The sequence below is a fragment of the Harmonia axyridis genome, chromosome 1 (assembly GCF_914767665.1).
Source record: "Harmonia axyridis chromosome 1, icHarAxyr1.1, whole genome shotgun sequence".
NCBI classification, from domain to species: Eukaryota; Metazoa; Arthropoda; class Insecta; order Coleoptera; family Coccinellidae; genus Harmonia; species Harmonia axyridis.
The window spans coordinates 48,539,272-48,557,084 of record NC_059501.1 but is presented as its reverse complement, the minus strand read 5'-3'; the positions used below and the strand labels follow the sequence as shown (position 1 = coordinate 48,557,084).

Genomic DNA, 17,813 nt, shown 5'->3' with positions numbered 1-17,813 from the left:
TGTTGTTTTTAAAATGTATTCGTGTAAATTTATTTATATTTTTATATCAAATTAGTTTATACCTGTAATATGCAATGTCGAGCTCACAACTCAATAAGTTTTAATACATAACCTCAATTTCGGTAATAACAAACAAATTATAGTAGACAAATTTTATTTATATAAACTATATCTGTAATTGTAGAAACCCTGAAGATGCAATAAATAAATTGCGAAAGCTTGGTGGAGAAAAAAGAGTACACTTTTTACCTAAATGATACATGAGTCTCAATACCCTTAAACGAATATTTATATTTCTAAAAGGCTCTTAATCTAGATATCTTATGTGTATATATATATATATATATATATATATATATATATATATATATATATATATATATATATATATATATATATATATATATATATATTAAACTTCAAACTTATTTTTAAGAGTCTTTAGTGTATAACTGTGAACTATTGATAAGGGTCAAACGACTCGATTATTTTGGAGAATAAAAGAAAACTCTTTATTCCTTGCCAAGCTTTCGATTTAATTCTTCTTCAGGGCTTCTGAAATACAATACAAATCCTTCACATATTCAGTTTAACAATAACTTAGTTAATAATTCACTTACAGAATGTGAGGTTATGTTTAGGAAACTTGCAAAACTACAAAACATTTGTCTTAATTCAATTCACATTGATCCTTTGGACATTAAAACGACAATAATTTTCTTCAATTTGAAACGTCAACAAAATAAAAACATTTTTTTCACAACCAAAATATACTACTTAAAATATTTAATTTATTTATTTTTTCTCCTTTGTGTCAACTGGCTAGATAGGTATATTGTTTTGTTTGTTTTTGACACTTTCGTAATCTGCCTTCTTCCTTTCACTCGTCAACTGGACCATCGAAAAAGTATATGTTTTCTTCCGATTTTTCTAACAAATATCCATATATAGCACTCAACTTATTTGTGTCTGTTTTTTTGTTAATAATATTTTCCTGTTTATTTATCTCTATCATTTCCAATATCAACCTTTTTTTGTAATTTTTTTCCGTTTTTAACGCCTTTGCTTCTTCGAAATTTATTTTATGATTTAAATTGAATGCATGGGTTGCTAGTGCGCATCTATCCGGATGTTTTGCAATATCTGATTTGTGTAATGCCAATCTGCTTTTCAACCATTGAGATGTATGTCCTATGTATATTTTTTCGCAATCTTCACATTTTACTTCATAGACTACGTTGCTTTTCAATAGTGTTTGAATAGGATCTTTTAATTTTGTATATAAATTGCCCAATTGGCAATATATATATATATATATATATATATATATATATATATATATATATATATATATATATATATATTTTGATCATGTTATTTTCCTGCTTTTCAATAGTCAATAGTATTTTCTTTATTTGGAAGTGTCAGGTTTTTAATGAAGTTGTTTATTTCATATAAAAAAATATATAATTATACGTTTCGGAGAGACTCTCCTTCTTCAGCAAAAATGATTCATCTGATAGTTTACAATATAAATTATTAATTAAAATTGAGCCTTCAATTTCTCGTCAATTCACAATATATATATATATATATATATATATATATATATATATATATATATATTTCGTGTTTTCAATCATGTGTGTCTCCACCAGGCCATTTACCGATATTATGAGTGGGAGAATTGATGTTTTCCTCAGACCGTACATTTCTTATTTATTTATATATATATCGGGTGTCCCAAGGTGAGTGGCCTATTAGATTATTATGGATACTATTGATGGTAAAGATTTCAAATTTTGTGGATAGATATTTGGCCATGTAAGGTACATTTTTAAAATAATTTCACATTTCCAGTGTTGCCGGATGTACGACAATTTGGCAACAACTTTGTTATTTTAAATGGGACATCAGGTATTTCTATTTTTTTTATGAAACTCCATAAAATATTAAATCTATTCACTCTTACTTTTCCATCCCTATCTTTAACGGTTTTTGAGTTATTAATTATTTTTCGAAATTTTAGATCAAATTGGCGTATTACGAAAATGACTCTAGTTCGCTCAATATTTGAGATTTAAGTCAGAAATTTTGCAAGTCGTTAGATATTGATCTGATCTGTGACATTGTTTTTGAATTATGGTTGTCAATAATACAGGACGGACCAAAAAAAATCATCATTTGCCAAGTTACAAAATTGTAAAAAAGTCTATTTTTTCAAATTAGACACCTAGTATATTTTTCAATTTTTGGAATCAGTACAACACACTCTACAATTTTTTTATTCACGTCCCTATACCTATCTCAACTGGATTACGAGTTATATGTGTTATATGTGTATATCTTTCTTGAGCCATTATTTATAGGAAAACCTCGGAACAAAACACCTATTAGGCAATAATTGTTTATTTTGACATTTATGGATTGAACTGATTCATTGATATATCGATCTATGAATGACAGAGAAAATAACAATACAAAAGAAATTAACGCTTATTGAATCAATGTGAAATCTAATAAACGCATATAACTCAGAATCCAGTTGAGATAGGTATAGGGACGTGAATAGAAAAATTGTAGAGTGTGTTGTACTGATTCCAAAAATTGAAAAATATACTAGGTGTCTAATTTGAAAAAATAGACTTTATTACAATTTTGTAACTTGGCAAATGATGATTTTTTTTGGTCCGTCCTGTATTATTGACAACCATAATTCAAAAACAGTGACACAGATCAGATCAATATCTAACGACTTGCAAAATTTCTGACTCAAATCTAAAATATTGAGCGAACTAGAGTCATTTTCGTGATACGCCAATTTGATCTAAAATTTCGAAAAATAATTGATAACTCAAAAACCGTTGAAGATAGGGATGGAAAAGTAAGAGTGAATAGATTTAATATTTTATGGAGTATCATAAAAAAAATAGAAATACCTGATGTCCCATTTAAAATAACAAAGTTGTTGCCAAATTGTCGCACATCCGGCAACACTGGAAATGCGAAATTATTTTAAAAATGTACCTTACATGGCCAAATATCTATCCACAAAATTTGAAATCTTTACCATCAATAGTTTCCATAATAATCTAATAGGCCACTCACCTTGGGACACCCGATATATATATATATATATATATATATATATATATATATATATATATATATATATATATATATATATATATATATATATATATATATATATATATATATATATATATATATATATATATACATATATATAAATAAATAAGAAATGTACGGTCTGAGGAAAACATCAATTCTCCCACTCATAATATCGGTAAATGGCCTGGTGGAGACACACATGATTGAAAACACGAAACGTCTACAATTAGATACTTACCTGATTAGCCAAGCACAGAAAGAGGTCATCCTAGGTACCACGCGGACAGTCAGAAGATTTCTTACTAGCTCCTGAGTACAACCTTGGTCGCTGTGGTGACCCGGTTGTCTTGGATCCATCCCGCTTGTCGGTGAATTAAAAAAAAAAAAAAATATATATATATATATATTTTTTTTTAAATTTCACACTTCCTTGGAGTTCCTTGAAGCGTCTCGGGCGTTAGCCAAGAGATCTTCTATTGTCTTGGTGGCATTATATTATATATATATATATATATATATATATATATATATATATATATATATATATATATATATATATATATATATATATATATATATATATATATATATATATATATATATATATATATATATACACTATGCATACTATGTTGCGTCCATACATTGGCTTTGGGCCATACACTGTTGCGTCCGTATAATGGACGCAGCATTGTTTTTCGAGTTTTTCTCGGGTGTTTCGCAAGATACAATGACAAAAGTGGTCGCAAATACTTCAGGACTCTCACAGCTTTTTTTGGAACAAATATAGGTCTCTTTCGTCTCATGAGAAGATAGTTATTCCGTCTCGAAAATCTAATCTTGGGACGTAGCATGATACGGCGAATGAAAGATGTTGTATATTTTCAGTTCACGTGAATTCTGCTTCGGGGGCGCTGCAATAGGTGAAAGTTATTATAATTCAGATATACATCTTCTAAGAAAGGCTCAATAGTGCGTCCCAAATCTGGCAACAGTGGATACTACTGAAACAGATGCGTTCGCTCGACCGATATGATTCTTTCTCGGCTCCAAGGTATATTCAGCTAATGTTGATATGAAAAGAAATCTGACGTTCGAGCACTGGTGTCTACCAGTCTATCGTACGTCTGTACGATTGAACTGCGGTCATTTTCAGTTGGGTTGATAATTGTGGGATTCTCACTAGAAACAGAATCGAGACCACAATATAGATCTTTCGATTCAATATGAATGATGTAATAATATTGAAATATATATTTTATAGTATTTGATACCAGTATTCAGTAATAAATAATTATATTCTTCACTTGAAATAATTTTACCTGATGAAGTGTGGCTTTAAAAAATTGGGACATATAAATTAATTCAAAATTTTTACCTTCGTTTTTTAGCCCAATAGCCACGAATTGATATTAATTTACGTAATGATAATGAAAATCGTGAAAACTTCTACACATCCTGAAAACCTTCAATTTTCATCCGAATCAATTTCCTTCAATCCAATGACTTTTGAAAATACCGTACCTTTTTTATATAAAAGCTTTCATCTAGTTTCACCTGTCCTGGTGTCTGTGTGTGTGTCCTAAATTAAATCTTGCAAGTTAAATTTTACACAATAGTCCGATTGATTTGAAATTTGGCAGGTTTACACAACTCTGGTGACAATGCATCATGAAGTTCTTGTTAGAGGAACTAGTTAAAAAGCATTGACGTGCAGTCAGAAGCTTTTGAGCACTCGTTTATGCATGTGCCATTTACGCTCTTCGAGATCACAGAACTGTATAAAGGTATATATTTGTGTCCCGACTTCACTCTCTCGACTCGATTGGATCAGTGGTCATTGAAATATAAGGTTTATTTTTGTTATTTCCTCTTGAAATTTATACAGTTCGGGTGGAGCTAGGTAAATAAAATTTCACATGAAGTTCGAAACGGTCCCTCCCTTATATACGCAAAATCTCAATCCAATTGAATCAGTAATAACGGAAATATGGGGGGACTCTTTTACAATCTTCTTCTTAGGTTTTCTATTATCCCGATGATGTTATCTGCTTTAAACTTAGCATTAGGCTTGAAATTGCTTTTCTTTATACAGGGTGTTTCATTGGGAAACGGAAATACTTCACAGGTGCATGGGTGGCACCAAGGCGGTTCTGGAGATACCCCATTTATTTTTTCATACTGTCTTCGTAGCCGAAATACAGGGTGTTTTATGAATTTTGCCCATTTATTTCTGAGGACATATCAAACGAACCTCCCGGTATATTTTCTTCATATTTGGCAAATAAATTCCTAATTGAGAGCCCAAACGTATCATGCAATAACCGCCTTGAAAATCCAGGTCCGGGTTAACAAAAAAGTATGAATCGTTTGAATTCTCGAAACAACATCCTGTACGATTCTCTATGAGTAAATAAATCATAGATAATAATTATTCCTTTGTCGGCACGAGATTTCTTTATGGGCACCCGGCAACCTGCATCGGACGGCGATTCTTCGATTATCACTAACACACGCATTTGGTAAACATAAACAATCATAAATACCGAAACGACGGCCTTTAGCCAGGGGAATTACTGAAAATTTCGACACTTTCTGTTAGGAAAAATACTACAAGTAACGCAGAATATCTGAAACTACCAAAATCTGCTTGCTGCGCTATAACAGCGAGGGACGGCGTAATCCAAATAATAGATTTTATTTCGCAACGTTTAAGGGTCAAGAATTTAAATATTCAGATGATCAAGTAGAATTGATGCTGAAGTTTCATTTCATTCAAATATGTGATAGCTTTTTAGAAATAGCAGAAAATGATACTTTCAACATAGAAACAAGACATAAAGCGAGTTCTCTTTTATTTAATATTCATTCTTTTGAATTTATTTGAAGTTCAATAATTTCTTATGATGTTTCATTCCAGATTAATATTGTAAGCAAAATGATGCAAAGTGTAGCGATTGACATTAAAGTGTGGCAAAACTATTTGAAGAATTAAGATGATCATTTCAAAACTTATAGGGATGATAATGTTCTCGAGGAAAAACTTGCGGAAGCTGAAAACTAGCGGCTGCTCTTGAGATAGATCAAGGTTTTTCTCCATTATATACTGTAAGACGAAAGTATAAACCAAAATTGTTCGATTATTAACAGACGGATGAGGCACCTCAAGATCTAAAAATCACTTTTAAAATAAATTTCTTTTTGAAAATAATTGATCAAACATTCAGTTCCTTAAATAGTAGGTTTGATATGATATCTGATTACGATGACGTTTTTTGTTTTATTTGTGATATTCTTAAATTAAATGACAAATATCTTTTAAAATGCTGTCATGCTTTTCAACAAAAGCTAACTGATCAGGAAAAAAAGAGGCTGACGTGAAAGAAAATTATTTAATCAACGAGATAAAAGCCCTAAGATTGTTTTCATTATCTGAAGCGAAAATCCTCTTGAAATTCTACAATATATTTTTGAAAATAATCTAACTTCTCCTCTACCGAATCTTAGTATTGCCTTAAGAATACTTCTCACTTTACCTGTGTCTGTTGCTTCTGGTGAGAGATCATTCGCTAAATTAAAAATAATTAAAAACTATTTGAAGTCTACCATGTCATAAGAAAGATTTTCTGGAGCAAGAGATACTCGATAAAATTGATTGATTGATAATAGCAAGAAAAATTTCGAATCATAGACCTTTGAATACGGAAACATCAATCGCAAATGAAAATGACAATCTAACCTCCAATTTTAATAATCAAAACACAACAAACATTATAAAGGGAACAGTACAAAACAACCGGAATGAAAGAGAAGAATTCACTGAAGTCAATCGTCGTAGAAATAATAGAATGAAATACCAAAGAAAAAACATAAAAAATCTGGGAACTGCTGAAGTTTCGGATGAAGCAAATAAAACTGGCTTCTCTGGAGGTGAACGGAAAGTGTGGCTATACGTCTATCGTGTGAAAAGAGTCGCAAATGAAACTCATATTAAGGATTATCTTTCGAAAAAACCTGGATTCCATGGAGATTTAATCACGGTCAAAGAAATTCCAAGTGACGAAAATCAACTGAAGCGATTCGTTGTTACGGCTCCTCTTGAAAAGAAGGATGAAATGTACAAACCGGAATTTTGGCCTAAATACGTTGCTGTGAAGCGGTTCGACTTTGAGCGTCATCGTCAATTTCTCAATGGACAAAGTGCACATTTTTTATAAAGAAAAAAACTCCAACGGTTACAACAACAAAAAGACAAAATACGAATATATCATCTAGCCTGATACTTCAAAACTTACAGTCAATTGCAAATTGTATAGATGAGGTAGGTGTCTTATTATCTGATAATGCAGACTGTGTTGCATTTGCAGTTACTGAGCACTGGCAAACGGAATATCAATTGAAGGCATATATTATCCCCAACTTTAAATTGGCAGCATATTTTTGTAGGGAAAAAAATGAACATGGTGGTGTTGGAATCTACATCAGAAATGGATTCGAATTCAATGTGAAATATGAAATCAATAAAATCTCTAAAAAGAAGGTATTTGAATGTGCAGGTGTTGAATGCAAAATTGGCATTGAGAACTATATCATCGTGAGTGTATATCGTTCACCAATAAGAGAAAACTTGAACGAGTTTTACCAAAAGCTAGAGACATTACTAGAACTGTTAGTGAATGAGAAGAAAATCATCCTCATTGCTGGTGACTTCAATGTCGATCTAAAAGGCGATGCTGTGAATATTCACAGAATGAACCTGTTATTAAATGGATATTCATTTACTTCTCTAGTGAATGAGTACACAAGAATTGCTGATAAAAGTAAGTCATGTTTAGATAATGTTTTTACTAACTGTATTAACATAGATGAAGTGAATATTATGCAGACTAATATCTCTGACCATATGGGAGTCAAAATAAATTTCTCAACAAATACAAGACAAAATAAAATATATAAAAACATCAGATTATTCTCCGAAGAAACTAAAATTGCATTCAAAAAACAAATAGCAGAACAAGATTGGTCCAACATATATAACATCGCTGCAAGTGAAGTAGACGAACAATGGAATCTTTTTGTCAATACCTTCAAAATGTATTTTGATGAATGCTTTCCACTCAAAAAAAAGTGTGTCACCGGAAAATCATTAAAATTTAAACCCGATCAGGAAATACTGGATTTCAAAAATAGATTGAGTATATTAGGGATTATTATGCATTATCATCCTGAACTAAAACCACTTTATAATAATACCAAGAAAAACTATCAAAAATTACTGGCAAAGAAGAGAACTGAAAAATATGAAATCAGTATATCCCAATCTGATGATAAAATGAAAACAATGTGGAATATTTTCAATGAAATTACGGGTAGAGATAATGTAAATGCCACTTTCATTAGTGGAAATCCTGAAAGAGTTGCTAACATGTTTAATGAATACCTAACAACAAATGTACCTATTTTGCCCGTAAACATATCATCATGTGACATCCCAAGAGCTTCACGATCGATATTTTTGACACCTGTTACACCTAAAGAAATAGAAGAACTGAATAAACAAATTAAAAATAAACATTCTAGTGGAGATGATGATATACCTATCAGTTTGATAAAATTTTGTATACAAAACTTAGCAGAAGTACTATGCTACATAATTAACAATTCCCTCACATATGGTATTTTTCCTAGTCAATTGAAGATATCTGTAATTACACCAATTTATAAAAAAGGTGATCGCGAGTCGCTTGGGAACTACAGACCCATCAGTGTACTACCAAGTTTCTCAAAATTTTTTGAAATGGCAATGTGCAACCGTCTAGTTAACTTTCTATTGGTGAACGATATACTAAATGATAACCAACATGGATATATAAAAGGAAGATCGATAATGACAGCTACTATTCAATTCACTGAAAATATAATCAAATCGTTCGAAAATAATGATATACTTCTAGGAATATTTTTGGATCTATCAAAAGCGTTTGACTGCCTAAATCGACCACTTTTGTTGGCAAAAATCGAAGCTTATGGAATAAGGGGAACTGCTTTGAGATGGTTCGAATCATATCTGAATAATAGAAAGCAAAGGGTTAAAGTTATGAAAAACGGAAAAACTACAAAATCTGACATAAAACCCAATTATACCGGTGTACCTCAAGGAAGCATATTGGGCCCTATTTTGTTCATTTTGTTCACAAATGATATGAAACGAGCATTGATATCCGATTCGAGTCTTCTCACCAATTATGCAGATGATACAAATTTGTTGGTTGCTGGATCTACCTACCCAAACTTAATAAATGAAGCCAGTACTTCGTATGATCAAATCGAAAACTGGATTGAAAGGAATGGTCTTCTTTTGAGTCAGGAGGAAACTACCACTATTCTCTTTAGAACCAAACAACAGAATACCACAACACCATCTCAGATACAACTGTCAAATTTGAGCATCACACCTGAACATTGTACTAAATTTCTTGGTATGCAAATTGATGAACATCTAAACTGGAACAACCACATTATAAGTACAGGAAATTAACTAAATTCAGTCAGCTATAGTATAAGAATAATTAGTAAATATTTAAATGAAAATTGTTTGAAAATTTTTTATTTCACTAATTTTGAAAGTGTAATGAAGTTCGGTTTGATTTTCTACGGATCGGATTCAGGAGTGTTGGAGATTTTCCGTATACAAAAGAGAGTCATAAGAACTATATTTGGACTCAAATACAGAGAATCATGTAGAGGTTTATTTAGAAAAAATCAGATTATGACAGTATTTGCATTGTATATATATGAATGTTTAGTTTATTTATTCAAGAATAGAAATAAGTTTGTATACAGTAGTTCCGTCCATGATTATAGTACTAGACATGTAAATATTCTTTATCCTGAACACAGATTAGTCAAATATGAGAAACATCCAACATATGCCGCAATAAAATTTTTCAACCAATTACCAGATGATATAAAAAAAAGTACAACACTCAATAAGTTTAAAAATGATGTAAGAAATATACTCATTAACATGGAACCTTATTCCATTCATGAATACAACATCAAAGAAGTTAGGATTTAACAATTCTGTTAGTTGACACTATTCCATCTAATGTACTGTATTGTATGTAATGTATTATATTGGGCATTCTTTCGGAATAAAGATCATTATTATTATTCGACTTTTGCCTATACGCGTAGGATTTTTCCTCGCCGTCGGCTACTCACTCCTTGCTAAGAGGAACATTCACTCAATCCCAGATATTCAAAATATCAGAAGGGCAGAGCTCGGTCGTGTCCGGTCCTTGTGGTCCCCCTGGTTCTCGTCGAACTTCTGGTCCTCTTACACGCGATCCTTGGACCTGTCCTTCGCTTCCTAGGAATTTTCTCACCGTCCTTGCAGTACCTAAAAGAACAGCTTTTTGCATTATATTACATATATACTCACTAAGTCCTAGTTGCTTGATATTTCTCTTGAGATTTTTGGGTACTATTCCTGTTGTTGAGATGATAATTGGAATAGTTCTCGTTGATATCATTCCCCACTGGCGCTTTATCTGAAATTCGAGGTCCCTATATTTTGAAATTTTTTCGACCTCTTTTTGACGCATGTTGTTGTTATTAGGTATTGCTACGTCGATGAGTATTACTGCCTTTTGTTGTTTATCAACTAGCAATATATCTGGCCTGTTGTGAGGGACTGTTTTATCAGTCAAAACTGTACGATCCCAGTACAGTTTATAGCGTTCGTTTTCCAGGATGGTTTCAGGTCGGTACTTGTAGTATGGCACTTTTTCAGAATTAATTAGTGTTAATTTAGTTGCCATTTCTTGGTGTAGTATCTTTCCTACTGCATCGTGTCTCTCTTTATATTCATTTCCTGCAAACATTTGACATCCTCCCGTGATATGTTGGATTGTCTCGTTCGTTGGACACCCATAACGGCATCGATCGTCAGTAATAGTTCGATCCTTTATGATATGTTTGCAGTAATTTTTTGTTGAGATCACTTGATCTTGGATGGCTAAAAGAAATCCTTCCGTTTCTGGATACATCGCACCTGATGTGAGCCAATAGTTCGACGCTTCAATGTCGACATGATCCTGGTTCACCTCGTTGAAATGTCGTCCATGTAGGGGCTTTTCTCTCCATCTTTGCAGTTTTTCTTGGATTGTCTGGTGGTTGTATGACAATTGCTTCTTGTGCAGTTGTAAAGGTGTTGATTCGTCTGCTTCACACAGTATTTTGTAGATCTCTGACGTGCCTGATTTGTCTTTGAAGTATGTTCGTAGGCATTCAATTTGAGCATGGGCAAGTTCCATGAGGTCTAGCAGACCTCTGCCTCCTTTATTTCTCGGCAGTGTCGTCCTCTCAATGCTACTTTTCGGGTGGTGCTTGTGTGCTTTCGTCATCAAGGTTCTCATTTTGCGTTGCAGTTTTTCCATATCTGTTTTGGTCCATGGAATGATACCGAAAGAGTATGTAAGAATTGAACATGCAAATGTATTGATAGCTCTCGTCATGTTCTTGCTGTTGAGGTTTGTTTTCAAAATTTTGTTGATTCTCCTAATGAACTCAGTTGTTAAGTCTTCCTTCATTCTTTGATGGTTTATTCGTCGGTTTTGTTTCATTCCTAGGTATTTATAAAGATCGTCCGATTTCATTGCTTCTATCTCCTGTCGATTGGAGAGAGCTATCGGTTCATCTTGAATTTTTCCACGCACTACGCTAATAGTACGACACTTGTCCAATCCGAATTTCATCCCCACGTCTTCCGAAAAATTTTCCACCAGTTTGACCATAATTTGCAAGTGGTTTTTGTTGCCTGTTATAAGTTTGAGGTCATCCATGTATAGCAAATGATTGAGTGCAATATTATTTCTGTTTCCTTTCACATTGAAACCTTTTTCAGTAGCATTCAGTTGTTTAGAAAGGGGGTTCAGCGCCAAGCAGAACCATAAGGGACTCAACGAATCTCCTTGGAAAATTCCCCTTTTTATTGGAATATCTTTAGTAGTTATGTTCGCTGTAGAGAGTTCGATATTCGTTCTCCAGTTGCACATTGCATACTTCAGAAAGTTTATTGTAATTGGATCGATCTTGTATATTTCCAAAATTTTTGTCAGCCACCCATGTGGAATAGAGTCGAAGGCCTTCTTATAGTCAAAATATGTCATAAAAAGATTTCTGTGTTTTTTGAAGGCTTGGTTGCATATGATGGAATCTATTATCAGCAGTTCTTTCGATCCTAGTGCATTCTTGGAACATCCTTTCTGCTGTGCTGTCATTATATTATTTGTCTCGCAATGTTTGTAGATACGAGATGCTATACATGATGTGATGATTTTATATATTGTTGGTAGACATGTAATTGGTCTGTATTTTGATGGATCCGCTGTGTGTTGCAAATCCTTCGGTAAGAGGTAAGTGGTCCCTGTTGTTAAAAATTTGGGCATTTCCGTTGGATTACTTATAACATCATTTATGGTTTCAACTAGCCTGCCGTGTATACACCAAAATTTTTTCAACCAAAAGTTGTGGATTCCATCTGGGCCGGGTGATTTCCAATTGTGTGTGTTTTTCAATACTTCATGGAATTCTTCTATAGAAACTGCGTTATGCGGCATTTGTTCCATTGTCTCATAGGATTTCTCTTCATTTCTTATCCAATCAGCCTGGGAGTTGTAGGGGGTTGGTGTAGCGAGTTGATCTGTCCAAAAATTCTCAATATCCTCGACGGTTGGATAACTTCCTGGTGTTGCTGACATATTATTGTTTAACACTCTATAGAATTTTCTTTCGGAGTTTTCAAAAATCATATTGTCCTGTTTTCTTCTATAGCTCTCATTGTATCTTCTGAGTCTTTCGGAATACACACTAAGTTTTTGTTTCAGTGTGTCTAAAATTTGTTGAGCATTTTCATTGTTTGGATCATACGTTGTATGTTGCCGGTGACGATCCATTATTATATTCACCATTTTTTGTGATCTTCTAGACGGCGAACCTTTTGCAAATTGGGTGAGCCTTCCAATTTCTTGGCGGATGCTATGAACTTTGTCTTCTACCTTTTTTTGCCAATGTGGTTTATTTTGTTGTTTTTCTCTGGCTGGTTGCTGACTTTTAGGTTGTGGCTTCACACCTAGCACTGTTGCTATTGAAAATGCTGCACAGTATATGATGAGGTGTAATGATTCGAGATCATGGTAGTCAGAAAGATACTTGGGTATAATCTCCTTGTTGGTCATGACCAGAAGATGAGATAGTTTCTTAGATGTCCTCAATCTTGGCAGAATCGGTCGTCTCAATGGATCTGTGCCCTCAAAATCTATAACGCATCTATTCATTGTGGCAAATAATCGCTCCAGTAGTTCTCTTTGGTCTTCTTCTGGATTTACGACGGGAGCAGCATATATATTCCGTCGTTGAGCATCACTTATTGCTAACACATCTGCGTTGTTTTGTTCCTCAGAGTTCATTTGTGCATTGATGTTGTGTTGGTTTTCAGCACAATCGTAGTTTTCTTCAATTGTGATAGATAGATAGATAGATAATTTTCTTTATTTCAAGTTTTACACAACAAAAGCTACATAAAAGATGAAATGACGTCAGAATAAAGAACTTAAATACACAAGTTTTCAGAAACAAAATAATCCCCACAATTGTAAGGTTCCAAATGAATTAACATTCTCTTAACAATTTTCTTAAATCTATATAAACTATCACAGCATTTAATATAATTAGGTAGTCTATTGAATATTTTAATACACATGTAATAAGGACCTTTTTCACTCAAGGTTAATCTATGATAAGGATATAATAAATCTTGAGTTCTTGTATTATAATTATGACTAACTCCCATATCAAACTTATCTCTATTTTTAAAAACAAACAACAAACATTCATAAATATACAAAGCATATACCGTCATTATATTCATATTTCTGAATTTACCTCTGCATGAATCCCTGTACTTCATTTTGCATATAGTTCTAATAATTCTTTTCTGAGCTATGAATATTGATTGGACTCTAGAGTTGCCACCCCAGAAAATGATTCCAAATCTAATGATCGATTCACAATTTGCATGATACAAAATTTTCAAAGTACCCTCATTCATATACTGAGCAACAACCCTGATTCCATACCCAACACTGGCTAATCTTAAACAAAGTTTATTTATATGTATCTCCCAATCCAGAAATTCATCTATTTGTATGCCAAGGAATTTTGTACTTGATACAGGTTCTATTATATTATTTTCAAGATTAATACTGCTTGGTGTAGATGTTTGTGATTGTTTAGTACGAAAGAACACCAAACTTGTTTTTGAAGTATTTATCACTAGCCTATTCATAGAAAACCAACTATCAACCTCATTGTAGCAATTCTTTGTTTGTTCAATTATTTCATTGGAACTATTTCCATGTAATAAAATGTTGGTGTCATCAACGTAATTAGTGATGAGATATTTATTCAATGACAATGGCAAATCATTTATGTAGATTATAAACAGAATAGGTCCGGCAAGACTACCCTGAGCTATACCCACATCAATAAAAGAAACTTCAGATTTAACTTTATTATCAACAACGATCTGTTGACACCTATCTGAGAGGAACGACCGTATCCAATCATTAGCCCTACCCCTAACACCATACCTATCAAGTTTCTGCAATAAAATATCGTGATCCACACAATCATAAGCTTTTTTCAGATCTATAAAAAGACCCAAAGCTAAATTTTTGTTTTCTAAATGATCTATAATTGCATTTATGAACTGATAAATAGCAGTATCAGTCGATCTCCCTCGCAAATATCCATGCTGACATTGGGAAAAAAGATTACACTCATTCATAAAACTGAGCAGTCTTGAACACATCACTAATTCAAAAATTCTGGAAAAAGCGGGTAATAAACTTATCGGTCTATAGTTGTCAAGATCATTTGGATCACCCTTTTTGAAAAGTGGTTTTATCAGAGCATGCTTCAACCTATTTGGGAAGATTGAGAATTTCATTGAGTTATTCAATATATAACAAAGTATAGTGGAAATAACTGTAATTGATGATTTAACGATACTAACTGGTATATCATCATAACCACTGCAGTGTTTATTTTTCAAATGATTCGATAATTCAACCAACTCAGCAACACTTACAGGTTTCAGAAACATTGACCTATCATTTTCTGGGATAATATTAACAAAAGGGATATCTTCCCGACCTAATTGAATATCCTGAATAACTTTCACTAGGTATTTATTGAAGTCATTAGCTAACTTTAATGGATCTTCACAAAAATTCTGTTCATGCGTTATGTTCTTTCCTGTTATTTCTCTACAAATAGCCCACATAGATTTTATTTTGCAGTCAGATTTTCCGATTCTTTCATCATATGATTTGCGTTTTTCTAACTTCAACAATTCATCATACTCTCTTTTACATTGATTATATTGTATTTTATATGAAACATCAAATCCAGATAATACCATCAGAGTATCTAATTGTTGCTTCATACTTTCTATATTATCATTTTTCTTAATAACTTTACGATTTTTATATACTGGTGTTAATGGAAAACATTCATTGAATATATTCAAAAATTGATTAACAAAAACAAGCCATTGTTCATTTACATCATGCTCGTCAATGAGATAAACATTATCCCAAGTTTGTTCTTCGAGCTTATGCATGAAAATTGTTTTATTGCTCTCATTAATGAACCGTTTCCGAACAATCTCAGTTTCGACTCTATTACTAATACGAAAACGAACTTTTTGAGCCATGTGGTCAGAAATATGGTATTCCAAAACCTCTGCTGATATTACGCTAGAGAAATTAGTGAATATGTTGTCTAAACAACTCTTAGAGTGTTCTGTTATTCTAGTATACTCATCAATCTGAGCTCTTATTGAAAAATTATTGAATAGTGTGAATAACCTATTTTTAACACTGTTTTCATCTTTCATTTCAATATTGAAATCACCTACTATAAAGATTATGCTATTAGGTACAATTTTCTCAAATAGAATATTCTCCATTAAATCAAAGAATAAATCCATACCTCCACCAGGTGGTCTATACACTGAGAGAATCACCAAAGTCAACTTATTTATGACGCATTCCACAGCACTGCACTCAAATTCGCCTATAACTGATAGATCACTAATAATTTCACGTTTTCTTGCCATGACAGGATTTCTTACATAAATAGCTGATTGTCGTTTCGTTGTTAGTGAGGTTCCTATTCTGTAGCCTCAGTTGGACTTCATTTTTTATGGTGTTAAGTCTCTCATCGGGTACAAGTTTATTTCTCAATATGACCCGGTATTGGTCGGCTACTCTTTGCTCAGAAACTTGAAGTTCGGGATAGTTTCTGTGGAATTCTGCAAATAATTTTTGACGGTAGCCTATTTTATCCTCTTCCATATTAGTCATTTCATAATATATGCGCATGATCGTTTCATTTATCGAACTTGTCCATTTCATGCGTCTTCTTGGTAGACCTGCTTGGGTGAGTGCTGGTTGGGGATCCTGCGCAGCACCTTCAGCGGTCGGAGAAACTCGTGTTATTCTTCTCCTAGAATGTTGAGATTGTGGAGGCGTAGCATTTTGTTCGACAGACGCCCGTCTCCTTAGCACTCTGTCACCGACGTCCCGCATACTGTCATGTCCAGCGCCGGCTCCAGACACGCCCTGACGAACCTCAGGCAGCGGCTCTATATTCCTATTCCTCAAATTCACCATCATTCATGGGTTCCTCCGTGTCGTGGGGGAGACGGCCTTTGATCGCTTTTTACGATCCGCAGAGCTACGGTGGGAGAATTCTTGAGCTGCTTTCCACACGGCTTTGTCCGTTACCCTGGACAGGGACCCTTCGACAGGTTTCAGCTTCCCGGGTCAGGGAGCTCCTGGAATCTGCGGTGGGCAGGAGTCGATTCAACTCTCCTGATAGGGGAATCGCTAGAGATTCACCTACCGCTACCGCTTATTATTATTATTATTATTATTATAAAAGAATTTGCAGCAGCCAAATCTAGAAAAACCTCCATTCAATTTCTGGATTGATACTAATTGAATGTTTATGCCTTTATGAATAATTTAGAGAAGAATACAGTTTAAGTTTTGAAACACATTTGAAAAGTATTATGTTACCACTAACACCATAAAGTTCTTAAGGCAATTAAGGTTTCTGATAGATTTTCAACCATTCTACACTAAATTCTTAACAAAACTTAAAAAAAAAATTCCGATTATCCAGCAGTGCTTTTCCCCACCTCCCAGCGGCGCCAAAATATGTTCCGCACGCGGGCGTTGATGTCCCTTGCGGGGGCCCTGAAATTATTCATATTTTAGGAACTTCTGTAACCTGTTATTTCGACGTTTACGTATAAGAAGCCAAATGCACTAAAAGCGTCCATAGCCGGGGGACTAGAGTCGAGGGGTAAAAGTATGGAGGTCGCTGCTCTGCAGGTTCAAGTCGCAGTCCGTCCGTATATTTTTTATCTTGATTTTTTGCCAGTTATTAATTCTCATATCGTCGGCTAAGAGTGTAAATCTGCTAAGTCCATTTTGAACAATTTCACAGGAGACCAAAAAAACCGTACAGTACAGTGTTATAATAATAATAAGAGAGTTTATTCATGAAAATACATTCAATAGAGTTTATTGAATGTATTTTCATGA

General features: G+C 33.4%; 1 protein-coding gene across 4 annotated transcripts in view; it reads left to right on the top strand.

The window, feature by feature from the left end:
- Positions 1-17,813, top strand: part of LOC123673280 (phosphatidate phosphatase LPIN3) — a 340,332-nt gene that overhangs the window by 229,488 nt on the left and 93,031 nt on the right. The window lies entirely within an intron of this gene.